Source organism: Oncorhynchus mykiss, chromosome 11 (genome assembly GCF_057628025.1).
Source record: "Oncorhynchus mykiss isolate SJ-2025 chromosome 11, ASM5762802v1, whole genome shotgun sequence".
Lineage (NCBI taxonomy): Eukaryota > Metazoa > Chordata > Actinopteri > Salmoniformes > Salmonidae > Oncorhynchus > Oncorhynchus mykiss.
In genome coordinates this window covers 28,075,291-28,101,694 of record NC_143032.1, presented here as the reverse complement: position 1 = coordinate 28,101,694, position 26,404 = coordinate 28,075,291, and the positions used below count along the sequence as shown (strand labels likewise).

Sequence of the window (26,404 nt, the reverse complement as noted above, 5' to 3'; positions counted from 1 at the left end):
GCAGCTGTACTGTCAGGTCATGACAGAGCTATGTCCCAGTCCTTTACTGTCTCTCTCACACACACACACAAACCAACTACCCAAATAGCAATTTGACCTATTCTAAAGCTTTTCACACTTCACCACATTAATCTGTGGTATAATCCATCTGAAGCAGTATACGAGCGTGGAAAGACCCACATCTCACGAGAAAGTGGATCGGACATGTCATAGGGCTGGGCATCTTCTCCTCACAAACCTTCCCCCTACATTTCCCCAACTCAACTCCTTACTTCAGTTTTCCTCTCAGATTAGACGTGACCGTGTAGTGCCTGGGCTGGGGTAGGTCTTCCTGGGCTGGGGTAGGTTTTCCTGGGCTGGGGTAGGTTTTCCTGGGCTGGGGTAGGTCTTCTGGGGTAGGTTTTCCTGGGCTGGGGTAGGTCTGTTGGTAGTAGTTCCTAGGTTAGGGTAGGTCTTCTGGGGGCAAGTCCGTGGGGGTAGGTCTCTAGTGGGTTGGGTCTTTGGGGGCCGGATAGTTCCACAGTGGGTCTGGGAGAAGATCACAGCTAAGCACAGAAGGGCTAGTAGGACACGACTGACATGATGCACGAGTTGCCAGCACCGTTAGAACGACAGTCACCCCCCCCTCACTCCCCCTCTTGCTCCCCCTCCCCCATGTGTGGCAGTTATATCTGCAGCAGGCATGATTCAGGGAGCTGACAAATTTAGAACGGTGCTTTCCCACTCAGGCTAGATCAATCAAAACACAGAAGAGAGGATAGGACGGGGTGGGGGGGCATCTCCAACGTGGTTTTAGAGAATATGGAAGTACTTCCAACCGATCTCACAACCGCAGACCATGTGTAACCGCGCAAGCCCAGGAACTCCACATCCGGCTTCTTCGTCTGCGGGATCATCTGAGACCAGCCACCACACAAGGGTCTTGACCTGACTGCAGTTTAGCATCGTAACAAAGTTGTGGGCAAATGCTTACCTTCGATGGCCACTAGCACACTGGATGAATACCAGTTTGAGTTGTACAGAGCAGATGGCAGTATGGCGTAGTGTGGGCGAGCGGTTTGCCGATGTCAATGTTGTGAACAGAGTACCCTATTGTGGCGGTGGGGTTATGGTATGGGCTGGAATAAGCTATGGACAACAAACACAATTGAGATGGCAATTTGAATGCACAGAGTTACCATAACAGGATCATGAGGCCCATTGTCGTGCCATTCATCCGCCGCCATCACCTCATGTTTCAGCATGATAATGCACAGCCCCATGTTGCAAGGATACTCACCAGACATGTCACCTATTGAGCATGTTTCGGATGCTCTGGATCGACTTGTACGAAAGTGTGTTCCAGTTCCCGCCAATATTCAGCAACTTCTCACAGCCATTGAAGAGGAGTGGGACAACATTCCACAGGCCACAGCAGGAACATTTTGAAGTAATGACAAGGAGGTAAAGGGGTGGTTGAAGAGGCTGTTAGGGATGTGCATGTTTCCCTTTCGAGATGATTCGATACGCATCTAGATCCATGGACTCTTGATACGGGAAATATGCATTTTAGTTTGAAACGAGTCGGTGCGATTCGGGTTGATTAGAGAAAGAATCGATGCGATAACATTTGTTGCATAAAACACATTCATTGTCCATTGTAAATTCAAATCTGCTGCTGACGGAGCTCATGAGCTGGGCCTCTGAGCTGGATCTGTCTGAGCTGATGGGTATGCGGTGTGTGTAAATGTTGAATGTACTATGTAGGGAACTGAGCCATACAGGGCACACTAAGCATCTACCACCCCACTATCAGATGAGAAATGTAGCCTGTATCCCCCCCACACTAATTCACTTGCCATTTTTGCAGATTAAGTGTTTGAGGTAGTAATGTATCCGTATTCATCGTTCAGCTGTTGAATATATAGGACAACTTCGTTGATCCTTACATCCCTTGAGGCGATCTTGATTCTCGTCTCAGGTGTACGTCTACTCAGACCATCAACCAGTCACACTCTACCGATAGAAGCCACTCGAAACAACACATGTACCAAAAGTACCAGTGTCACACCACAGCATATACACCACACTAAATTCAAAGTTAATTTGATACAGGACGTGTAGAAATATTCAGTCTGAATATGACCTCTTGACTTGAGGTGCCAGTCTGTCTTACTATCCCGGCATTTCTATTTATCCCTGGATGTTTTACCTGGCTAAACATTTATATTTGAGTCATTTAGCAGACGCTCAGGAATTACAAATGGGGAGCGCATCCATTTTTTGGGGCAAATCGAACTCAGAACCGTGGTGTTGCAAGCGCCACGCTCAATCTAGGATCAGTTTCCCCTTTTCAATCACAACAAATAAGATTACAAGGGGGGGGGGGGGGGGGGTGTCAACCCTTCTACTCGGAGACGCTTGATACATACGGCCCTGGCCTTAGTCCTAACATGGCTGTGGGGGTCTGGAGAGGAGAGGTCCGAATTCCACCTCAGAGTAGGGTGGTAGCAACCGCAGCCCAAAACCAGCAGGAGGTAACTGGAGACGCTGGCAGCCATTTATGGCCTCTTGCACCTCGCTGGTGCTTTGATAGCCCTCAATCTCCCAGAAATAGAAATTGACTTCACTCACTCGGTCTCTCTCAACTCGCAGGGATCAAGTCAGCTGTCACAGGGCAAAAATCCCCTCGGACACCTAACTACCTCAACACACGCAAACACTTTGCGCCAAGTTTTTCTAGAAAGTAACTAACTGTAGCTAGGTAATATTCTCTCAGTGTTGCTGGTTCCGTCATTAAATACTTGAGTCCCTTTGACATACATGTATTAATGACAAGTGGAAACTGACAGGGACATTCTCCAGAAGGTGTAGGGGTGACAAAATCATGGCAGTCAAGGTCTGACATGGACCACTGGGCTATTCTAAGATTCTCATCATATCAACAACCCATAGGAACATATAGTATGTGTAACATATAGGAAGTGATGGGGAAAGGAGGTTGCACTGTAGTATCGGGTTGATGAAGGGAAGTTAAATCTGTCCTCTGTGTCGATGACAGGGTAAAGGAATGTTCTGGATAGAACGAAGGCCGGTAGAACGAACGCTCCTGTCCTGTCAACAGGGCAGCCAACGGGCCATCCTCCATGCTTTAAGCATGATATTCACATGACAGTACACATTAGGGAGCAGCTAAACACCTTGTCACTCATACTAACAGAGGGGGGGGGGGTTATCATCCCAATGCCATCATGTCTATATTTACTCTACTAGAATCAAGTGGATAAAAGGTGATGCAATAAAGGAAAGATGAGCAACTGACGGTAACGAAAACTCAAATGAGGATGGCTGTTCGGTCTTCTGTGGACATTGGGACAATACACCCATTGAAGTGTAGTGAATGAAGGACCGGTTAACCGCTATGGGTCCAAATCCCAGAAAAGACAGTCTTAAAATCAGCAAGCAACACAGAATAGTCACCAGGACACAAGAGTTGTAACTGATTACCATCAACTGCCACACACAGAGCTGTTTTCTCAACAAACAGTACCCTCTAGTGTTAATCACCAGGTACTGACACAGAATCCCCCTTCGGGAGTTGAGAAACTCACTCCATAACCTCTCATATTTACTTAGCCTACTGCTCACTCAACAATAACATTAATAAGCTGTATATCAAAACTGATTTAATTTGTTTACCCCGTGTTACAAAAGTAAACCGTGAAGCTGATATACGTTTTGTCAGTTGGTTGGAACATGGGGTACTGGGCATGAGGCCAGAGCTTCGAGGTTGTTCAGCGGAGAGGCGCTTTGTGCTTTCTCTCAGTGGATTAGCAACCGTGAACTTTGAAGACAGAGGAAAGGAGAAGAGACGACCTGGTGACTCACAGGCTAATTAGCTGAGGGGAAACATTACCACTTTATCAGCCAACCAAAACTATGACAACATGGTGGAGAGAGGAGCAAATGTGATTTCAATTTAGCTTTGTTGTGTGGCAAGGCAGAATGTTTATTACAAACATACCGAGTCGACCACATGGAAACAGTCAGCACAACAGACAGAAACTGAAGACAAAGCAACTAGCTAGCTAACTATGCTGGTGTTTATGGAAAAACAGAAACAAACACACCACAATGCCGGAGACGATGGAGGAAAAGTGGAAATATTTGCACTTATAAAAACACTGCATCACTCCCCATGCAAAACCCACCAGTGTGCACTCTCCCACGCTTGTGTGACATAACTCTATAGCATTAACACAAAAGCCCTCAATTAAAATTTCCCTCTTTGTAGGACCTGCATCTTATTCACACCCTTCTGGTTGTTCCATTGTCCCTGGCCTCTTGGACCACAGGACCAAGCAAGCTGGATCCTCACCTCCCTCTCCCCTACTCTCATCAGCCTCACCAAGCGCGCAAAAAAACACTATCACTACTGTACTTTAAAATGTTCTACTCAATAATACAGGTTTCACTACATACATGAGTGGTAAATCAGTACTGATAATGAGGATTTCCTTATTTGAACTGTAACTCAGTAGAAGTTTATATTTCTGTTCAGTGTACATAATATTACATTGGCTTTATATTTCACTCAATTTTAGGTCCCACCGACTGTCCCAACATGACATGTAAGTGAATTCTGACAGTGTAAAATGCCCTTAGTTGACTCTAAAAATGTTGTATTCTATACCCATTTGAAGAGAAACAAGTTATTCATGTGTTTGATAAGATTAGAGACTATTTACATTTTAGTGGACCCCACATGGGTCCCGGAACCCAAGTTTGGGAACCACTGTACTACTAACTGCTCGCCCTGCTTGCTTCAATGCTCCCTCTCCCTGCTTGCTTCAATGCTCCCTCTCCCTGCTTGCTTCAATGCTCCCTCTCCCTGCTTGCTTCAATGCTCCCTCTCCCTGCATCTCCTTTGCAGCCTGACTCACCACTGTCTCACTACTTTAACAAGCCAACTGAGAACAAGTTCTGATTTACAACTGCGACCTGGCCAAGATAAAGCAGTGCAACAAAAGCAACAGAGTTACACATGGGATGAACAAACATATGGTCAATTACCCAATAGAAAAATGTGTATTCAGTGTATGCAAATGAAGTAAGGAGGTAAGGCAATAAATAGGTGTTGGCGTCAGGGATGACCAGTGAAATACACCTGCTGGAGCGCATGCTATGGGTGGGAGTTGCTATGGTGACCAGTGAGCTGAGTAAAGACCTAGTAAAGACTTAGATGACCTGGAGCCAGTGGGTTTGGCGACGAATATGTAGCGAGGACTAGCCAACGAGAGCATACAGGTTGCAGTGGTGGGAAGTATATGGGGCTTTGGTGACAAAACGGATGGCACTGATAGACTACATCCAATTTGCTGAGTAGAGTGTTGGAGGCTATTTTGTAAATTACATCGCCAAAGTCAACGATAAGTAGGATGGTCAGTTTTACGAGGGTATGTTTGGCAGCATGAGGGAACGAGGCAGTTGCAAAATAGAAAGTCAATTCTAGATTCAACTTTGGATTTGAGATGCTTAAAGTGCGTCTGGAAGGAGAGTTTACAGTCTAGTCAGACACCTAGGTATTTATAGTTGTCCACATATTCTAAGTCAGAACCGTCCAGAGTAGTGATGCTAGTCGGGCGGGCGCGGGCAGCGATCGGTTGAAGAGCACGCATTTAGTTTTACTAGCATTTAAGAGCAGCTGGAGGCCACGGAAGGAGTGTTGTATGGCATTGAAGCTCGTCTGGAGGTTGGTTAACAGTGTCCAAAGGGCCAGATGTCTACAGAATGGTGTCGTCTGCATAGAGGTGGATCAAAGAATCACCCATAGCAAGAGCGACATCATTGATATAAGAGAAACGAGTCGGCCCGAGGGTTGAACCCTGTGGCACCCCCACAGCCAGAAGTCTGGACAACAGGCCCTCCAATTTGACACACTGAACTCTGTCAGAGAAGTGGTTGGTGAACCAGGCGAGGCAGTCATTAGAGAAACCAAGGCTGTTGAGTTTGCCGATAAGAATGTGGTGATTGACAGAGTCGAAAGCCTTGGCCAGGTCGATGAAGACGGCTGCACAGTAGACTTATCGGTTATGATATTGTTTAGGACCTTGAGCGTGGCTGAGGTATACCCGTGATCAGCTCGGAAACCAGATTGCAGATTTGTTTAATTGGCTTTTGAAGACTTTAGAACGGCAGGGCAGGATGGATATAGGTCTGTAACAGTTTGGGTCAAGAGTGTCTCCCCCTTTTAAGAGGGGGATGACACTCTTGACCCAATCTTTAGTAATCTCAGACGATACGAAAGAGAGATTGAACAGATTAGTAATAGGGGTTGCAACAATAGCGGAGGATAAATTTAGGAAGAGAGGGTCCAGGTTGTCTAGCCCAGCTGATTTGTAGGGGTCCAGATTTTGCAGCGCTTTCAGAACATCAGATGTCTGGATTTGGGTGAAGGAGAAACAGGGGTGGGGGCTTGGGCCAGTTGCTGCAGGGGGTGCAGAGCTGTTGGCCGGGTAGCCAGGTGGGAAGCATGGCCAGACGTAGAGAAATGCTTATTGAAATTCTCGATTATCATGGATTTATCAGTGGTGAGAGTGTTTCCTAGTCTCAGTAGTGGGCAGCTGGGAGGAGGTACTCTTATTCTCCATAGACTTTACAGTGTCTTAAAACATTTTGGAATGAGTGCTGCAGGATGGAAGCATTCTGTATGAAAAAGCTAGCCTTCGCTTTCCTAACTGACTGTGTGTATTGGTTCCTGGCTTCCCTGAAAAGTTGCATATCGCGGGGACTATTCAAAGCTAGCGCAGTACGCCACAGAGTGTTTTTGTGCAGGTCAAGGGCAGTCAAGTCTGGAGTGAACCAAGGGCTATATCTGTTCTTAGTTATACTTTATTTGAAAGGGGCATACTTATTTAAGATGGTGAGGAAAGCACTTTTAAAGAATAACCAGGCATCCTCCACTGATGGGATGAGGTCAATAACCTTCCAGGATACCCGGCCAGGTCGATTATAAAGGCCTGCTTGCAGAAGTCTTTTAGCAAGCGCTTTACAGTGATGAGGGGTGGTCGTTTGACCGCAGACCCATAATGGACGCAGGCAATGTGGCAGTGATCGCTGAGATCATGGTTGGTCACGATGATATGAGGGTGCCCATGTTTACGGATTTGGGTTTGTACCTGGTAGGTTCCTTGATAATTTGTGTGAGATTGAGGGCATCTAGCTTAGATTGTAGGGCGGCCGGGGTGTTAAGCATATCCCAATTTAGGTCACCTAGCAGTGCGAACTCTGACGATAGATGGGGGGCAATCAATTCACATATGGTGTCCAGGGCGGGGGGGGGGGGGGGGGGGGGTCTATAACAAGCGGCAAAAGTGAGGGACTTATTTCTGGAGAGATGGATCTTTAAATTCTTCAAAATTTCAAAAAGAGCCCTCTCCACACCATGATTAGTCCACTTTTATTTGTATTTTTTACCCCTTTTTCGTGGTATCCAACTTAGTCTTGTCTCATCACTGCAACTCCCGTACGGACTCGGGAGGTGAAGGTCGAGAGCTGTGCGTCCTCCGAAACACAACCCAACCAAGCCGCACTGCTTCTTGACACAATGCCCACTTAACCCGGAAGCCAGCCGCACCAACGTGTCGGAGGAAACACCGTACAATTTTGCGCCGCCTCATGGGTCTCCCGGTTGCAACAGAGCCTGGACTCGAACCCAGAATCTCTAGTGGCACAGCTAGCACTGCGATGCAGGGCCTTAGACCACTGTGCCATTTGGGAGGCCAGAGTCCACTTTTATGAACACTATACTGAAACTCCCATCTCAACCACAGTAACTCTTCACATGTCAGTCTGACTGTGTAAATTAACCAACAGGACTGGGCAATATGGCCTAAAACTCATATCTACATTTTTTCAAACTTTTGGGCGAGTCACGCTACATTTTTAAATGTTTCTCTAAAGCTTTGTTGTGCAATTAAAATGTCAAATATGCTTCATTTAAAACAGTTAGCAATAATCTAAATTAATTCAGCGCTTGTGAAATTAACCATAAGACCCACTAATAAATTGTTTTACCAGCTTTTTTTCTATTACCTCACTGATCTGGGTTTCAGGTTTCAAGTTTGTTACAAATTTAACCAGAACCATGCACATTCACTAATAATGCAGCAGGGATTATAGAAAATGAACACCGGTCGCACAAACAATCTCTCAAGCACAAGCCCACGTGCTAGTGAGTAGCCAGCTAATATTTAGATTTCAAGTTTATCCAACTTGGATCCAGGTATAATTTCACAAGCTCTGAATTCAGTTAACAAGGCAAAACAGTTGAATTGTTATGCACACCACCTTCTGTCCGTCTCCAACTGTTTGACCAGCATGCTAGCCTGTCCACTTTGTTCAGAGGATGAAATCAAGTGGCCTACCTTATTTCTCAGAATGGGAACAAGTTGCCATATCCTTATATAAATAGTTGTATGCTTATTGCAAATGTATTATTTTTTTTTTTTTTAAAGACTAAAACAGCTAGTATAACAATCTTTGAATACCGCTAGCTATACGTAGTACCGTAATGCGCACGTGACAAACAGAATGAAATGTCCTTTGCTGCATCCATTTTAGTAGTGTCTGCACAAAACTTGAGGAGTTGAAACATAAACAGGGTATGGTCCGAAAGGTTAACTTCTCCTCTATTAAATCACAATAAATGTACCCATGCGTTTCGGTGTCCATATGACCGATTCTGTTGGACCAAACCTCAAATGCAAATAGCAAGAGGAAGAAGTGACCGCTCATCTGGTTGTGTGAGTGGTAGGTGCTTGGGCGAAAGATGTGAAGTGATAAGGTTTCACCCTCGACAAAATCCGTCCAAAAAATAAGCCCAAAGTGTTTCTATGCGCTTATTTTGAACATAAGCTTGTCGATTTCCTTCCCGCCTTTGGGACCACGACTCCCATTGTTAGGGTGGAGACATAGAATGACGAGATGCTCATACAGATCCTCTGGTGTAAATGGAAAGGTGCACAGAAGGAGCGAACAAGACATTTACATTTCAGTTATTTGGCAGGCGCTCTTACACAGAGTGACTTACAGGAGCAATTAGGGTTAAGTGCCTTGCTCAAGGGTACATCCTCAGATTTGTTCACCTAGTCAGTTCGGGGATTCGACAGAGCAACCTTCCGGTTACTGGCCCAATGCTCTTAACGGCTAGGCTACCTGCATGAGAACACGCGGCCATAAACGCTCATGAAAACGAAAAATAAATAAAAAACTTGATTCTGCGATACAGGCATTAGGAATATCACACAAAAACAAATTAATTCTATAAATTCCCCAAACCTACATCAACCCCCCAAAAACAGACACTGAAGAGAAGGCTTCAAAGAGTCTGGTGCTTACAAAGGGGGACAGAGAAAGGGAGAGAGAGAGAGAGAGCCCCTTATCTGAACAAGTTTCAATGCTGACAAGTTTCAATGCGCTCTTTCCCCTCTCTCGTTGCTCTAATTTCCCTAGCCATCTCTCCCCCCCCCCCCCTCATCCCTGTACCCCTCTATCACCCACCACCCCTACCCCTCTCTGACCTAGTCACACAAACCAGATCCCCTTCCCATCCCACCCGGAGTCACCACAGAAAATAAATGAGGATTTACACTGCATTACCAAGCAGATATGTCAGTGGAGAATATGACAAAACACAGAGAAAGAGGAAGGAGGCCCAAAGAGACTTCTGTGCCTGGCAATCCGGAGCCACTGAAGCCTACCTTTCATGATGCCCTCCCTCTTCTGAGTGAGCCCGTGTCTGCGCTGTAGATCTAGTTCCTCTGACAAACAGCCTCCACAGCCATATGGGACCAGAGTGGGGCGAGAGAGAGAGGCAGGCAGGGTTGGAGTGGAACCAGTCACATGACTACCAGACTGGGGGAGACAGTAACTGCCGGTTCTCAGTTCCTGGTTGCGTCCCAAGTGGCACCCTATTCCCTATATAGCGCACTACTTACAGTGCACTACTCTTGACCAGGGCCCATAAAGGGAATAGGGTACCGTTTGGGACAACCCGTGGCAGCCAGGGCTCCCCACCAGTAACCACAGCCACCATGACCCACAAAGCCACGGGGCGGAGACTGGGTTTGGCGGTGACAGGAAATGGTCACCCGTTTGGACAACAGCCAGTCGGAGTCCCTTATAGCACCATATTCCCTATATAGTGCACTACTTTTGACCCGGGCCAATAAGGGTGATGTACTATATAGGGAACAGAGTGCCATTTGGGACACTGACCTAGTCTGCATGTCCCTGGCCCAATAAGACCCTGGCCTAAGAAGAATCAACAAATCAACAAAGGGACTCAGACTGATACCAGGAGCATGCATGATTCAGTTGAAAAATCAAAAGGAGTCATTGGCTAGAATGATCTCAGTGAAAGGAGGAATATGGGTCAACTAAGAAGAGCCAAGCAGAGGGACAGTAAAAAGAGGAAAACAATGTTCCCACATGGAATGATGCCAACACCTAACTGACATACACAAATAGTCAACACTCCCTATCCTGCAGTAGACGGTCAGATGTGAACAAAGCTTTTCTTTCAGGTTAAAGGTCAGAGGTTAAGTGGGGTCTATGTTTTGTTTTTTAAATCCACATTGCAATAATTTGCCTGAACTGATGAGATAAATAGAATGATAAGTTTATAACAATATGCAGCAGTTTATTATCCTTTAAACAACTAGTTTGATGGTTGTAGCCAACAATTGTCCAATTATCAAATCACCCATAAGCAAACTTATATTATTTCAAACTTCACATTTCTCTAGTATTGGCTACTTATCCTAATGAACGATAAGCAAAATGCCTGCAATAGGTGATTAGTATGGTCAGTGTTGATATTTTTTTGGTTTACCGTACCAGCGCTCTCTCATAGACAAAAGTTGAGGTCACTTAGAAATGTCCTCGTTTTTAAAAGAAAAGCAATTTTTTGTCCATTAAAATAACATCAAATTGATCAGAAATACAGTGTAGACATTGTTAACGTAAACTACTATTGTAGCTGGAAACGGCAGATTTTTATATATCTACATGGGCTTACAGAGGCCTATTATCAGCAACCATTACTCCCGTGTTCCAATGGCACATTGTGTTAGCTAATCCAAGTTTAGGATTTAAAAAAAAGGCTAATTGATCATTAGAAAACCTTTTGCAATTATGTTAGCACAGCTGAAAACTGTTCTGATTAAAGAAGCAATAGAACTGGCCTTCTTTAGACTAGTTGAGTATCTGGAGCATCAGCATTTGTGGGTTTGATAACAGGCTCAAAATGGCCAGAAACAAAGACCTTTCTCACAAGTCCTCAACTGGCAGCTTCATTAAATATTTCCCGCAAAAAACACCAGTCTCAACGATAACAGTGAAAAGGCGACTCCTGGATGCTGGCCTTCTAGGTAGAGTTGCAAAGACAAAGCCATCTCTCAGACTGGCCAATAAAAAGAAAAGAACAAGATGGGCAAAATAACAAACACGTACAGTTGAAGTCAGAAGTTTACATACAACTTAGCCAAATACATTTAAACTCAGTTTTCACAATTCCAAGTAAAAATTCCGTCTTCGGTCAGTTAAGACCGCCACTTTATTTTAAGAACATGAAGTCAGAATAATAGTAGAGAGAATGCTTTATTTCAGCTGTTATTTCTTTCATCACATTCACAGTTGGTCAGAAGTTTACATGCACTCAATTAGTATTTGGTAGCATTGCCGTAAAATTGTTTAACTTGGGTCAAACGTTTCAGGTAGCCTTCCACAAGCTTCCCACAATAAGTTGGGTACATTTTGGCCCATTCCTCCTGGGGCTGGTGTAACTGAGTCAGGCTTGTAGGCCTCTTTGCTCGCACACACTTTTTCAGTTCTGCCCACAGATTTTCTATAGGATTGAGGTCAGGGCTTTGTGATGGCCACTCCAATACCCTGACTGTTGTCTTTAAGCCATTTTGCCACAACTTTGGAAGTATGCTTGGGCTCACTGTCCACTTGGAAGACCCATTTGCGACCAAGCTTTAACTTCCTGACTGATGTCTTGAGATGTTTCAATATATCCACCTAATTTTCCCCCCTCATGATGCCATCTATTTTGTGAAGTGCACCAGTCCCTCCTACAGCAAAGCACCCCCACAACATGATGCTGCCACCTCCGTGCTTCACGGTTGAGATGGTGTTCTTTGGCTTGCAAGCCTTCCCCTTTTTCCGCCAAACATAAAATGGTCATTATGGCCAAACAGTTCTACTTTTCTTTCCTCAGACCAGAGGACATTTCTCCAAAAAGTGACAATCATTGTCCCCATGTGCAGTTGCAAACCGTAGTCCGGCTTATTTTTTATGGCGGTTTTGGAGCAGTGGCTTCTTCCTTGCTGAGCGGCCTTTCAGGATATGTTGATATAGGACTCAATTTACTGTGGATATAGATACTTTTGTATCCGTTTCCTCCAGCATTTTCACAAGGTCCTTTGCCCTTGTTCTGCGATTGATTTGCACTTTTCGCACCAAAGTACATTCATATCTAGGAGACAGAACACATCACCTTCCTGAGCGGAATGATGGCTGCGTGGTTCCATGGTGTTTATACTTGCGTGCTATTGTTTGTACAGATGAATGTGGTACCGTCAGGCGTTTGGAAATTGCTCCCAAGAATGAACCAGACTTGTGGAGGTCTACAATTTTTTGTCTGAGGTCTTTGCTGATTTCTTTTGATTTTCCCATGATGTCAAGCAAAGAGGCACTGAGTTTGAAGGTAGCCCTTTAAATACATCCACAGGTACACCTCCAATTGACTCAAATGATGTAAATTAGCCTATCAGAAGCTTCTAAAGCCATAACGTAATTTTCTGGAATTTTCCAAGCCGTTTAAAGGCAGTCAACTTAGTTTATGTAAACTTCTGACCCACTGGAATTGTGATACAGTGAATTATAAAATTGAAATAATCTGTCTGTAAACAATTGTTGGAAAAACTACTTGTGTCATACACAAAGTAGATGGCCTAACCGCCAAAACTATAGTTTGTTAACAAAAAATTTGTGGAGTAGTTGAAAGACGAGTTAATGACTCCAACCTAAGTGTATGTAAACTTTACACCACTCGAGCCGACGTTTAGCATTGTGCATGGTGATCTTAGGCTTGTATGCAGCTGCTCTGCCACGGAAACCTATTTTGTGAAGCTCCCGACCAACAGTTTGTGTGCTGACGTTGCTTCCAGAGGTAGTTTGGAACTCAATAGTGAGTGTTGCAATAGAGGACAGAATTTTTTTGCTCTACGCTGTTCAGCAAACGGCAGTTGTAATGGTGAGAGGTTATGTCTTGGGGGTAATGGTATTTGTGCCTCTAACTTTCTCACTCACTTTTCACGATTCATTCAGGACTATCCATAATCATTAAGGATGGAGTAAGAAGTCTACTTAAGTCACAGTAGAAATACCAGCCCTCTTGCTGTCTCACAAGGAGTGTTTGTCCCAAATTACATCCTTTTTCCATTTATAGTGCACTACTTTTGACCAGAACACACTAAATAGGGAATAGGGTACTATTTGGGACACAGGCTCGATCTGTTTATTTTTTTATTTTTTTAAACAGCCCTCTCGTGCAGTAAGTAACAGTGTGGATAAACAAGCACGAAAACTGCATAAGCATCTGACACTGCACAGGACTTCGCCCTAATCTTCAGGCAACAGTTTGTCAAGGACAATGTCTAAGTAGCAGACCAAAACATACAAACATTACTATGTATGGTTCTGTAAAATGGATTAAAAGTTCAAGAGTTTGGATTTGTTGTGTTAATGAAGCTTGGATAGGACCATGTCCTACAGTAACACATCATTCCCATGTGAGCAAGAGGTATGTATCAAAACACTCACTCACGCACACAAACACACATCTGGTATCCCGATTATTTTGTGTGTGAATGCTTTTCTTTAAAAGGCAAACTGTTAGCTCAACGGTGGCAGGGAACCAAGGATAATGATGAGCAGGGCCAGGTGGGGGTGTGTGCATGTGTGTCTCAGCATGAGTCACTGCAGTATGCAGCTACTCAATCAAACAGGTATTCGGTGTGTCAGGTCAGTCAGACCTTAGTCACTAAAGCCTTGTTCACACTGCAGGCCTTAATGCTCAAAATCGGTTTTGTTTTTCAAATCAGCTATGGAATACTGACTGAACAAAGAGCAAGTTACAAGTGACCAAATCAGATACGTGTGTGTGTGTGTTGTTCAGACAGCAGTCATTTGGCTATACTAGTTGTCATAGTAACAACAGGTGTGTGTGTGTGCAGTGGTGTCGGATGATTGGTGGTGGTGGCGCTCGTGCTTCCCATCACACAGAAGTTGTGTAGCAAGCTAAGGTGACAATGCCTGCCATGGACGTTTCCCAGTTGCTTTGAATGTTCGAAAATCTTAGATTAAGAACACTTAAAGCCTAAAAGGATAAAATGATCCAACTTACAAAACAAGTCCTTTTCGGCTAGCCGCAGCAGTCAACTAGCTGGCTGTTCAGCTTTCTAGCACATTCACCAATTTGTTTGTAAACAAGCGAGTTGCTACCACATGCTCTTGTCTAACTGTCAGAGTAGCTAGCTAGCAAGCAATAAGATATGCAAAATAGTCTAAAAGCCAATTAAGGCCAAATAAAACCGATTTGACAGTTCAGACAAAATCACATGGCCAGGAATCAGATTTGTATCCACCTTTGGTCTATAAATCATATTCATCCATCCTCAACAGTAGGCTAATAACATTAATGTTTTTCGTAAATCCAGAGCCTGTAATGATCATATCCTCCCGGTCTGTACAATAGTAATAGATTGCACAAAGACAAGCCTACTTTTGCATGTTTCATTCATTTGCAGAAATATTTTGATTTTGGAAAGTGGAAGCTTTTAGCCTGTAGTTTGTCAAAGACTGGCGTTGATGGGAAACGTAACCACGCAATCCAGTCTCTTTACAAAGTACCAATCGCTTGTGTGCGTGTTAATGTTTCCGACACCCTCGTGTGTAAAACAAGACGCCTTATCACCGACTTTGTTTGAAATTAAACAGCTAAATACTGGAGTATGATATGAAACAAAGTATCCTTTTGCAGAAACTGAACAAGACCTGCAGAAAATCTTAGTGTGCAGTCAATGGTGCAAAAGATGGTGACTCATGATCAACCAGACCAAAAAAAAAAAAAAAACACATTTTAGAAAACCAGGTACTAGGAAAAGTGTTTTCCCCCATTTTGTTAAAGACATTCTTGAGTTTACTAGCAATTGTAAATTAACTCACGTGTGCCCTGTTCTGGACTATTCCGCAGGAGTGTGGGGTGCTAAGAGGCGTCTCAAAAACAAACATGTCCGTAACAGAGCAGTACGTTACTTTTTAGGTGTTCACAAGTTTGCGCCTACACTTGCAATAACTGGGACATGGGCTGGGAACCCTGTGAGGTGAGATGGAAGGAGTTAATGGTGAGACTTCAGAATAGACTGTTGGGTATGCCAATTGCCAGAATAGCCAGTAAAGTTTTACAATGGGATCTATCCATAGGAGTCTGGGAAACTGAAATGACTGACCCTTTTCAAGGGTGAGCATCTGTACAGAAAACTAATTAATGGAGACATGGATATTTAAAAAACTGATGCTATATAAAAAAAATAAAAAAATGGTTGGAGATGAATCATAAATTCCTGTATGAGAGATGTATCTGTACAACCTTCCTAAAAGCAAGAGATCCCTATGTGCACATTAAGATCAGGGATATTGCCCCTGCATATTGAAACAGGTCAGTACTGTGGTGAAATGTAATTACTATGACCTCGAAGAAATACAGAATGAAACTCATTTCATCCTCTATTGCCCTTTCTACCACGATATATGCTTGCTCTTATTCCAGAAAGCCCACCAGATATACCTTGGCATTATGTGGCTGAGCCATGAAGAGAAACTGATTTTTTTTTTTGTCCATTGTGTATTTCCGTTTGCAGAATATTTAGATGAAGCCTGGAATAAAATAAAAAGGGCTACCTATAATTATACAAATATTTAGCTTCTATGTGGCCAATGGCACGTGTGTATATAGATTAATGTGGGGGATAGGCCTACACACAATTTTATTTTTGCCAGACTGGGTTCAAAGGCCTTCTGTATTTATTGGTTGTACTTCCACCCCTTTTTGTGGTATCCAACTGGTAGTTACAGTCTTGTCCCATCGCTGCAACTCCCCTACGGACTCGAGAGAAGCGAAGGTCGAGAGTCACGCATCCTCTGAAACACGACCCTGACAAATCGCACTAGTTCTTGACACACTGCCAGCTTAACCCGGATGCCAGTCGGAGGAAACACCGTCCAGCTGGCGACCGAAGTCACAAGGAGTCGCTAGAGCGCGATGGGACAAAGAAATCCCAGCCGGCCAAACCCTCCCCTAACCCGTACGACGCGGAGCCAAATTGTACTCCGCCTCATGGGTCTCCCGGTTACAGCTGCTGCCTCTTTTCTGTATTTATTCATCTTTGTGTGTTTTTTTACTGCTCTAAGGATAGAATTGTTTGGATAAATGTATCATTATCTTGATTTTTTTATTTTTTATATTAAATTACTTTTTATGCGATGCGCACTGCAGAGAACACCAAAATAATGTATAGCCGTGAAGAAAATGGTTAAACCTATAATTTTAATATCATGATGGCCTGTCCTTGCATCCATAGCTCTATGAATTTGAGAGTGGTTACATTTCTCCAGGCCCATCCCTCAGCTTTTTACCAAAACAGAGGCGTCGTCCGCTTTGTCATCGTTCAATTAGCTTTAAGTCAAATTGCAATTTAGTCACGCATTGATGTCAATAGGAGACTAAGTGAAAATTAAACTTAAGATTTGCCTTGGACTCTCAGAGCACTGGTCATGAAGGAGGACTAGATCCATTCCCCATGCCACACTGATGGCTAAAAACACAAACATGTCTCCGGTTTTAGTGGGGAAACACCGCATTTCAAAATCTCCTCAAGCATGCAAGCTAACCCATGTAGGGAACCTATGTAGGGAACCCATGTAGGGAACAGTTCAAAACACTTCCAGGGGCCACAAATCACTAATACCACAAAATGACATGGCCCCAATCTGCTCCTCATTTAGCTGAGATGGATGGGAGGAGAAGTGTTTATTTATCTATCCGGGATGTAAGCAGGCTTGAATAGTCCTGATGATGGAACGGGTGGTTTGGGGAACTTGATGTTATGATTTGGGCATGCAGACTTGCGGCTGACTAGCTGAGCAGCGGGTGCCTGTGAGAATCTTGTCAGCAGATATCTCTCAAAGCTGTGTGGGTCTGCCCTCTGTCTCTCTCCTCTCATTTGTCAGCTTGATCCAATGGTTTTGGCAGTGTTGAGAGTGTAGGACAGCAAAAGTGTTCCAATAATGTTGTCATTGAAATTGGCTAACTCTAAAATATAAATAGGCTACAAAACTCCACTGAAACTTGGGATTGCGACTTGAGTGCATAGAGACAAAGGGAATCCATGTGCACAACTTTAAATTGTCAAGACAGTGCCTTCAGAGAGTATTCATTCCCCTTGACATACTCCACATGGTTTTATTACAGCCTGAATTCAAAATGGATTAAATAGATTTCTCAACTATCTACACACAATACCGGTCAAAAGTTTAACACACACTCATTCAAGTTTTTTTTATATTTACTATATTGTAGAATAATAACGAAGACATCAAACCTATGAAATAACACATGGAATCATGTAATGATAATGGCGCCAGAGGAGATGGCTGCCGTCTTACGATCTCCTAACCAATTGTGCTACTGTGTGTGTTTCCGCGTAATTTGTAACATATTTTGTACATAAATGCCACAGTGTCTTATGATCGAAAAGAGCTTCTAGCTATCAGGACAGCGATTACTCACTGCGTACTGGAGAAAAACCTTTTCTTTAACGAGTCGGACGGGAAGGATTTACTTCAGACGCCCAACAAGGCCCTCATCCCCATCATACGCAGGAAAAAGAGAGATATCGGGGGACAGAGATCTGGGTGCCTTGTAAGGATCCGATGACGAGTGGGTGATGCGCCTTGACCGTCGGTCGTATTAGTCAACGTAAAATCATTGGATAATGAAATAGACGAGCTACAAGCATGTGTATCCTACCAACGGGACAGTAACTAATATCTTATGTTGTTTCACCGAGTCGTGGCTGAACGACGACATGAATAACATACAGCTGGTGGGTATTACGTTTTTTCGGCAGGATAGAACTGCGGCCTCTGGTAAGGGGTGGCGGTCTATGTATATTTGTAAACCACCAATGCATGTAATCTACTGGAAGTCTCAAGGTTTTGCTCGCCTGAGTTAGAGTATCACATGATGCATAATTGAGAGCTTCCTGTCTGGCTGTATCACTGCCTGGTACGGCAACTGCACCGGCCACAACCGCAACGCTCTCCAGAGGGTGGTCCGGTCTGCACAACGCATCACCGGGGGCAAACTACCTGCCTTCCAGGACACCTACAGCACCCGATGTCACAGGAAGGCCAAAAAGATCATCAAGGACATCAGCCACCTGAGCCACAGCCTGTTCACCCCACTATCATCCAGAAGGCGAGGTCAGTACAGGTGCATCAAAGCTGGGACCGAGAGACTGAATAACAGCTTCTATCAAGGCCATCAGACTGCAAAACAGCAATCACTAATTCAGAGAGGCTGCTGCCTACCCAATCACTGACAACTTTAATAAATGGATCACTAGTCACTTTATACAATGCCACTAAATAATGCCACTTTAATAATGTTTACATATCTTACATTACTCATATCACATGTATATACTGTATTTTATACCATCTATTGCACGTTGCCTATACCGCTCGGCCATCCATATATTTATATGTACATATTCTTATTCCATCCCTTTAGATGTGTGTATTAGGTAGTTGTGGAATTGTTAGATTACTTGTTAGATATTACTGCAAGGTCGGAACTAGAAGCACAAGCACTTCGCTACACTAGCATTAACATCTGCTAACCATGTGTATGTGACCAATGCAATTAATTTGATAAGCTGAAGACCACACTATTTACCAAGAGAGTTTTCTATATTCTTCTTAGCTGTTTATCTACCACCACAAACCGATGCTGCCACTAAGACCGCACTCAATGAGCTGTATACGGGCGTAAGCAAACAGGAAAATGCTTACCCAGGTGGCGCTCCTAGTGGCCGGGGACTTTAATGCAGGCGAACTTAAATCAGTTTTACATCATTCGTACCAGTAAGTTAAATGTGCAACCAGAGGGAAAAAATATTTAAAAAATAAATAAATATAACTCTAGACCATCTTTACTCCACACACAGAGACGCGTACAAAGCTCTCCCTCCATTTGGAAAATCTGACCATAATTCTATTCTCCTATTTCCTGCTTACAAGCAAAAACTAAAGCAGGAAGCACCAGCACCAGCACCAGTTCAATAAGAAAGTGGTCAGATGAAGCAGATGCTAAGCTGCAGGACTGTTTTGCTAGCACAAACTGGAATATGTTCGGTGAATCTTCCGATGGCATTGGAGGAGTACACCACATCAGTCAATGGCTTCATCAATAAATGCATCGATGACGTCGTCCCCACAGTCACCGTACGTACATACCCCAACCAGAAGCCATTGATTACAGGCAACATCCACACTCCGCTAAAAAGGTAGAGCTGCCGCTTTCAAGGAGCGAGACTAACTTAAAATAAATCTCCTTATGCCCTCCGACGAACCATCAAACAGGCAAAGCATCAACATAGGTTTAAGATTGAATCATACTACACTATCTCCGACACTCGTCGGATGTGGCAGGGCTTGCAAACTATTACAGACTACAAAAGGGAAGCACAGAGGCTTGCCAGGACCTGTACTCAGAGCATGGGCTGACCAGGTGGCATGTGTCTTCACTGACATGTTCAACCTGTCCCTGTAATACCAACATGTTTCAAGCAGACCACCCTAGTCCCTGAGCACAAGAACACTAAGGTAACCTGCCTAAATGACTACCGACCCATAGCACTCACGTCTGTAGCCATGAAGTGCTTTGAAAGGCTAGTCATGGCTCAACACCATTATCCCAGAAACCATAGACCCACTCCAATTTGCATACCGCCCCAACAGATCCACAGATGATGCAATCTGTATTGCACTCCACACTGGCCTTTCCCACCTGGTCAGAAGGAACACCTATGTGAGAAGGCCATTCATTGACTACAGCTCAGTGTTCAACACCATAGTGCCCTCAAATCTCATTACTAAGTTAAGGACCCTGGGATTAAACACCTCCCTCTGCAACTGGATCCTGGACTTCCTGACGGGCTGCCCCCAGGTGGTAAGGGTAGGTAACAACATCCTACAAACTGATCCTCAACAGGAGGGCCAGAGGGTGCGTGCTCAGTCCCCTCCTGTACTCCCTGTTCACTCATGACTGCATGGCTAGGCACGACTCCAACAACATCAGGTTTGCCGATGACAACAGTGGTAGGCATGATCACCGACAAGACCATCTACAGGGAGGAGGTGAGAGACCTGGCCGTGTGGTGCCAGGACAAAAACCTCTCCCTCAATGTGATCAAGACAAAGGAGATGATTGTGGACTACAGGAAAAAGGAGGACCGAGCACGCCCCCATTCTCATCAACAGGGATGTAGTGGAGCAGGTTGAGAGCTTCATGTTCCTTGGTGTCCACATCACCAACAAACTATCATGGTTCAAACACACTAAGACAGTCGTGAAGAGGGCACGACGAATCCTATTCCCGTTCAGGAGACTGAAAATATTTGGCATGGGTCCCCAGTACATCAGTTGGGCCAAGCTTCCTGCCATCCAGGACCTCTATACCAGGCAGTGTCAGAGGAAGGCCCTAAACATTGTCAAAGACTCCAGCCATCCTAGTCAGACTGTTCTGCTACCGCATGGCAAGCGGTACCGGAGCACAAAGTCTGGGTCCAAAAGGCTTAACAGCTTCTACCCCCAAGCCTCCTGAACAGCTAATCAAAGGGCTACCCAGACCCCTCTTTTACACTGCTGCTACTCTGTTTATTATCTATGCATAGTCACTTTAACTCTACCTACATATTACCTCGACTAACCAGTGCCCCCGCACCGGTACCACCCCCTGTATATAGCCTCGCTACTGTTAAATTACTGCTGCCGTTTAATTATTTGTTACTTTTATTTTCAATTTTTTACTTAAGAAGTTAAGAAAAAATAAGTGCTAAAGCATTGTGGGTTAAGGGCTTGTAAGTAAGCATTTCTGTCACGTTTGTAATAAGGATCGGACCAAGGTGCAGCGTGGTATACGTACATTCTTATTTATTAAAAGAATGAAACACTGAACAAACTAACAAAATAACCAAACAAAACGTGACGCTATACAAACGAGTGCTGACAGGCAACTACACATAGACAAGATCCCACAAACACCAAGGGGCAATGGCTACCTAAATATGATCCCCAATCAGAGACCACAATAAACAGCTGCCTCTAAATGGGGACCATATCAGGCCACCATAGACATACAAAAACTCTAGACATACAAAAAAAACCTAGACAATCCTAAACTAGCGTACCCACCCTAGTCACACCCTGACCTAACCAAAATATAAAGAAAACAGATGTCTCAGGTCAGGGCATGACAATTTCACTGTAAGGTCTACACCCGTTGTATTCTGCTCATGTGACAAACATTTGATTTGATTGTGACCAAGTGTTAATCAAATATATTTTATATTTGAGATTCTTTAAAAGTAGCCTCCCTTTGCCTTGGTGACAGCTTTGCACACTCTTGGCATTCTCTCAACCAGCTTCATGGAGGTAGTCACCTGGAATGCATTTCAATAAATAGGTGTGCCTGGTTAGAAGTTAATCTGTGAATTTCTTTCCTCCTTAATGCGTTTGAGCCAATCAGTTGTGTTGTGACAAGGTAGGGGTGGTATACAGAAGATAGGTCTATTTGGTCCATAGACCATAGCATTTTGCCTGTGCTTAGCTCGATTACAAGCATACCCATAACATGATGCAGCCACCACTATGCTTGAAAATATGAGGAGTGGTACTCAGTAATGTATTGGATTTGCCCCAAACTTAACACTTTGTATTCAGGACAAAAAGGTAATTGTTTTCCCACATTTTTCAGTGTTGGAAAAACCAAATTGTCATACCTGAGTAAAAGCAGATACTTTAATAGAAAGTTTCTCAAGTAAAAGTAACCCAGTAAAATACTTACCTAAAATACTGCGTAAAAGTCTAAATGTAAATGCTAAAATATACTTAAGTATCAAAAGTAAAAAGTATAAAATCATGTTGGAGTGTGGATAGCCAGGGGCACACTCCAACACTCAAGAAATACAGTGCCTTGCGAAAGTATTCGGCCCCCTTGAACTTTGCGACCTTTTGCCACATTTCAGGCTTCAAACATAAAGATATAAAACTGATTTTTTTGTGAAGAATCAACAACGAGTGGGACACAATCATGAAGTGGAACGACATTTATTGGATATTTCAAACTTGTTTAACAAATCAAAAACTGAAAAATTGGGCGTGCAAAATTATTCAGCCCCTTTACTTTCAGTGCAGCAAACTCTCTCCAGAAGTTCAGTGAGGATCTCTGAACGATCCAATGTTGACCTAAATGACTAATGATGATAAATACAATCCACCCGTGCGTAATCAAGTCTCCGTATGAATGCACCTGCACTGTGATAGTCTCAGAGGTCCGTTAAAAGCGCAGAGAGCATCATGAAGAACAAGGAACACACCAGGCAGGTCCGAGATACTGTTGGGAAGAAGTTTAAAGCCGGATTAGGATACAAAAAGATTTCCCAAGCTTTAAACATCCCAAGGAGCACTGTGCAAGCGATAATATTGAAATGGAAGGAGTATCAGACCACTGCAAATCTACCAAGACCTGGCCATCCCTCTAAACTTTCAGCTCATACAAGGAGAAGACTGATCAGAGATGCAGCCAAGAGGCCCATGATCACTCTGGATGAACTGCAGAGATCTACAGCTGAGGTGGGAGACTCTGTCCATAGGACAACAATCAGTCGTATATTGCACAAATCTGGCCTTTATGGAAGAGTGGCAAGAAGAAAGCCATTTCTTAAAGATATCCATAAAAAGTGTCGGTTAAAGTTTGCCACAAGCCACCTGGGAGACACACCAAACATGTGGAAGAAGGTGCTCTGGTCAGATGAAACCAAAATTGAACTTTTTGGCAACAATGCAAAACGTTATGTTTGGCGTAAAAGCAACACAGCTGAACACACCATCCCCACTGTCAAACATGGTGGTGGCAGCATCATGGTTTGGGCCTGCTTTTCTTCAGCAGGGACAGGGAAGATGGTTAAAATTGATGGGAAGATGGATGGAGCCAAATACAGGACCATTCTGGAAAACCTGATGGAGTCTGCAAAAGACCTGAGACTGGGACGGAGATTTGTCTTCCAACAAGACAATGATCCAAAACATAAAGCAAAATCTACAATGGAATGGTTCAAAAATAAACATATCCAGGTGTTAGAATGGCCAAGTCAAAGTCCAGACCTGAATCCAATCGAGAATCTGTGGAAAGAACTGAAAACTGCTGTTCACAAATGCTCTCCATCCAACCTCACTGAGCTCGAGCTGTTTTGCAAGGAGGAATGGGAAAACATTTCAGTCTCTCGATGTGCAAAACTGATAGAGACATACCCCAAGCGACTTACAGCTGTAATCGCAGCATAAGGTGGCGCTACAAAGTATTAACTTAAGGGGGCTGAATAATTTTGCACGCCCAATTTTTCAGTTTTTGATTTGTTAAAAAAGTTTGAAATATCCAATAAATGTCATTCCACTTCATGATTGTGTCCCACTTGTTGTTGATTCTTCACAAAAAAATACAGTTTTATATCTTTATGTTTGAAGCCTGAAATGTGGTAAAAGGTCGCAAAGTTCAAGGGGGCCGAATACTTTCGCAAGGCACTGTAATTCACAAAAGATGCGTGTTTACGGAGTCCACCAGATCAAAGGCAGAAGGGATGACCATGTGTTGTCTTGATAAGTGCGTGAATTGGACCATTTTCCTGTCCTGCTAAGCATTCAAAATGCAGGTAAAATGTATGGAGTAAAAAGTGCATTATTTTCTTTAGGAATGTAGAAGTAAAAAAGTTGTCAAAAATATAAAAAAGGTAAAAATAACCCAAAACTGTGTTAATGTATTTTTACTTATGTACATTACACTGCATTTTTTGCAGTATTACTTCAGTGCCTAAGTGTAGGCAAAATCCTTGAGGAAAACCTGGTTTAGTCTACTTTCCACCAGACACTGGGAGATAAATTCAACTTTCAGCAGGACAACCTAAAACGAGGTCAAATCCACACTGGAGTTGGTTACCAAGAAGACCGTGAACGTTCCAGACTGGCCAAGTTATAGTTGACTTGAAAATCTATGGCAAGACCTGAAAATAGTTGTCTAGTAATGATTAACAACCAATTGACAGAGCTTGAAGTATTTTGAAGATAACAAAAATACAAAATGGGTAAATGTTGCACAACCCAGGTATGGAAAGCTCTTAGAAACTCGGTTATCGGTGCCTACGGTGATTCTAACACTCAGGGGCTTGACTACTTATTTAATCAAGGTAGTGTTTTATTTTTCGTACAAATGTCAGAGTATTTTGTGTAGATCATTGACAAAAATACAATTAAATAAATTTTTATTCCACTTTGTAAAAACAAAATGTGGAAAAAGTCAAGGAGTGTGAATACTTTGAAGGCACTGTAAATCAAGCCCACTATTTGAAAGTGATGCTGTCAGCAGTGGATAAATATGGCTGAACCATTCAGCCATTGACAGAGAGAGAGAGACACACACAGAGTTGAGTCCATTAGTGTCTTCTCTCAGATCCTGTACACTCCTCTCTGTGGTCTCTCACTGACCCGACACAATTAGGACAGTCACAGACAACCAAGTAGCTGTGTACAAACTAGTGTGTATGTGTTCAGGACTGCAATAGAATAGTGTGGACTGGGCAATAGCGCTAGGCCCCAGTCAACATATGTTTTTTTTTTTTTTTTAAGTCGAACTCCATATATAAACCCTCAGAAATGTATTGGGTAAAATCCCAATGTTTCAGCATCACTGTGCCTTCAGGGTAAAATAGAATCAGTCAGATGGCTGAGATATTGCACCATAACAATCAATTTGGTCAGTTAAGTCTCCTGGGGATTTGTGTTGTCACTGAAGAAATAAGGGGCCAATTTTTCAACCTTGGGGGTCTCACTGAGGACCGGGGGGGGGGACGGGTTTGCCAAGATCCCTTCAGTCCAGGAAAGGTAGAGAGAAAAAGAGTGAGAGAGAGTAAAGAAGAGAGAGCGAAGATGGAGAGGACTGCCAATTACCACCAGTAAAAACAAGCATGCAGCCATTTCCAGTTCCCTTCATGTTGTTAAAACTAACAGACATTCACTCAGCAGAGCGAGCGAGACAGAGTGAAATATGGATGGAAGTCTTTGGCAGCCCACTTCATGGCTGTGTCCCAAATGACACCCCATGTACTGCACTACTTTTGACCAGAACCTTTATGGACCTTGATCTAAAGTAGTTAACTGAATAGGGGTAATTTGGGACGCAGCCCGTGTCTTTGTCATGTAGTCCTGCCTCGCTCTACCTTCCTTCGAGGAGAGGAGCGGCCCTTCAAACACAAACAGTACACCGTCCATACAGTGCTGCCGGCTACTACTACACAGTTAATGGTGTGAGAGAGACCGAGAGAAAGAGGGAGCACAAGAACAAGAACTGACAATCTATGGAAGGAGGGTGATGAACGGAAGGGAAATAGTGAAACAGTCAAGGCGAAGAGGAATGCATGCATAGTTTCCTGCTAAAGCAATGATCCCCTGTTCCTAGGAGAGAACGTACAAAACAGGAACATAGATGGAGAGAAAACAGGGAATTCCCTAAACCCCCTCCCCTCCTTGTTCCAAATCCGATAATGATGTGTCCGGAATGGCATCTTATTCCCTATATAGTGCACTAATTTTGTCCAGAGCGAATGGGGCTCTGGTCAAAAGTAATGCACTACATAGGGAATAGGTTGCCATTTTGGACACAGCCTACATCCAACTCGCTCTTCTTCCACTTGTATTAGTCATTATGACAGACAGACCAGTCCAGAATGAAACAACCTTCAATAACAAACTAGACAGATTTATATCCCCATCAATCACAAATCTCTAAGCCAACTCATTCCTCCAAGGTCTAAGAGGGTGTGGGTATGCAAGAGTCATTTGAGGCATCGGTTCTGTCCAAGCCTTAAGCTGCAGTCCAGTGGATAGGTTTAGGTTGCATCCCAAGTTCTCTAGCTGTTGCAGGTCAGATCGTCTAGTCATACAAAGGATGGGTCACATCTGA

At 43.6% G+C, this 26,404-nt stretch overlaps 1 protein-coding gene across 25 annotated transcripts in view; it reads right to left on the bottom strand.

Annotated features, from left to right (window-relative positions):
* svila (supervillin a) overlaps window positions 1–26,404 on the bottom strand; it is a 162,865-nt gene that overhangs the window by 101,179 nt on the left and 35,282 nt on the right. For 8 of the 25 annotated variants that reach the window (XM_036935273.2, XM_090189820.1, XM_090189811.1 and 5 more), the window contains exon 1: window positions 273–647. The exons of 13 other annotated variants lie outside the window; for them this stretch is intronic. The gene's annotated coding sequence lies outside the window, so the exon portion shown is untranslated. Of the gene's footprint in view, window positions 1–272; window positions 661–26,404 lie in introns of those variants that run through there. 4 more of the 25 variants (XM_090189815.1, XM_090189823.1, XM_090189818.1 and 1 more) reach the window with 1 other exon arrangement.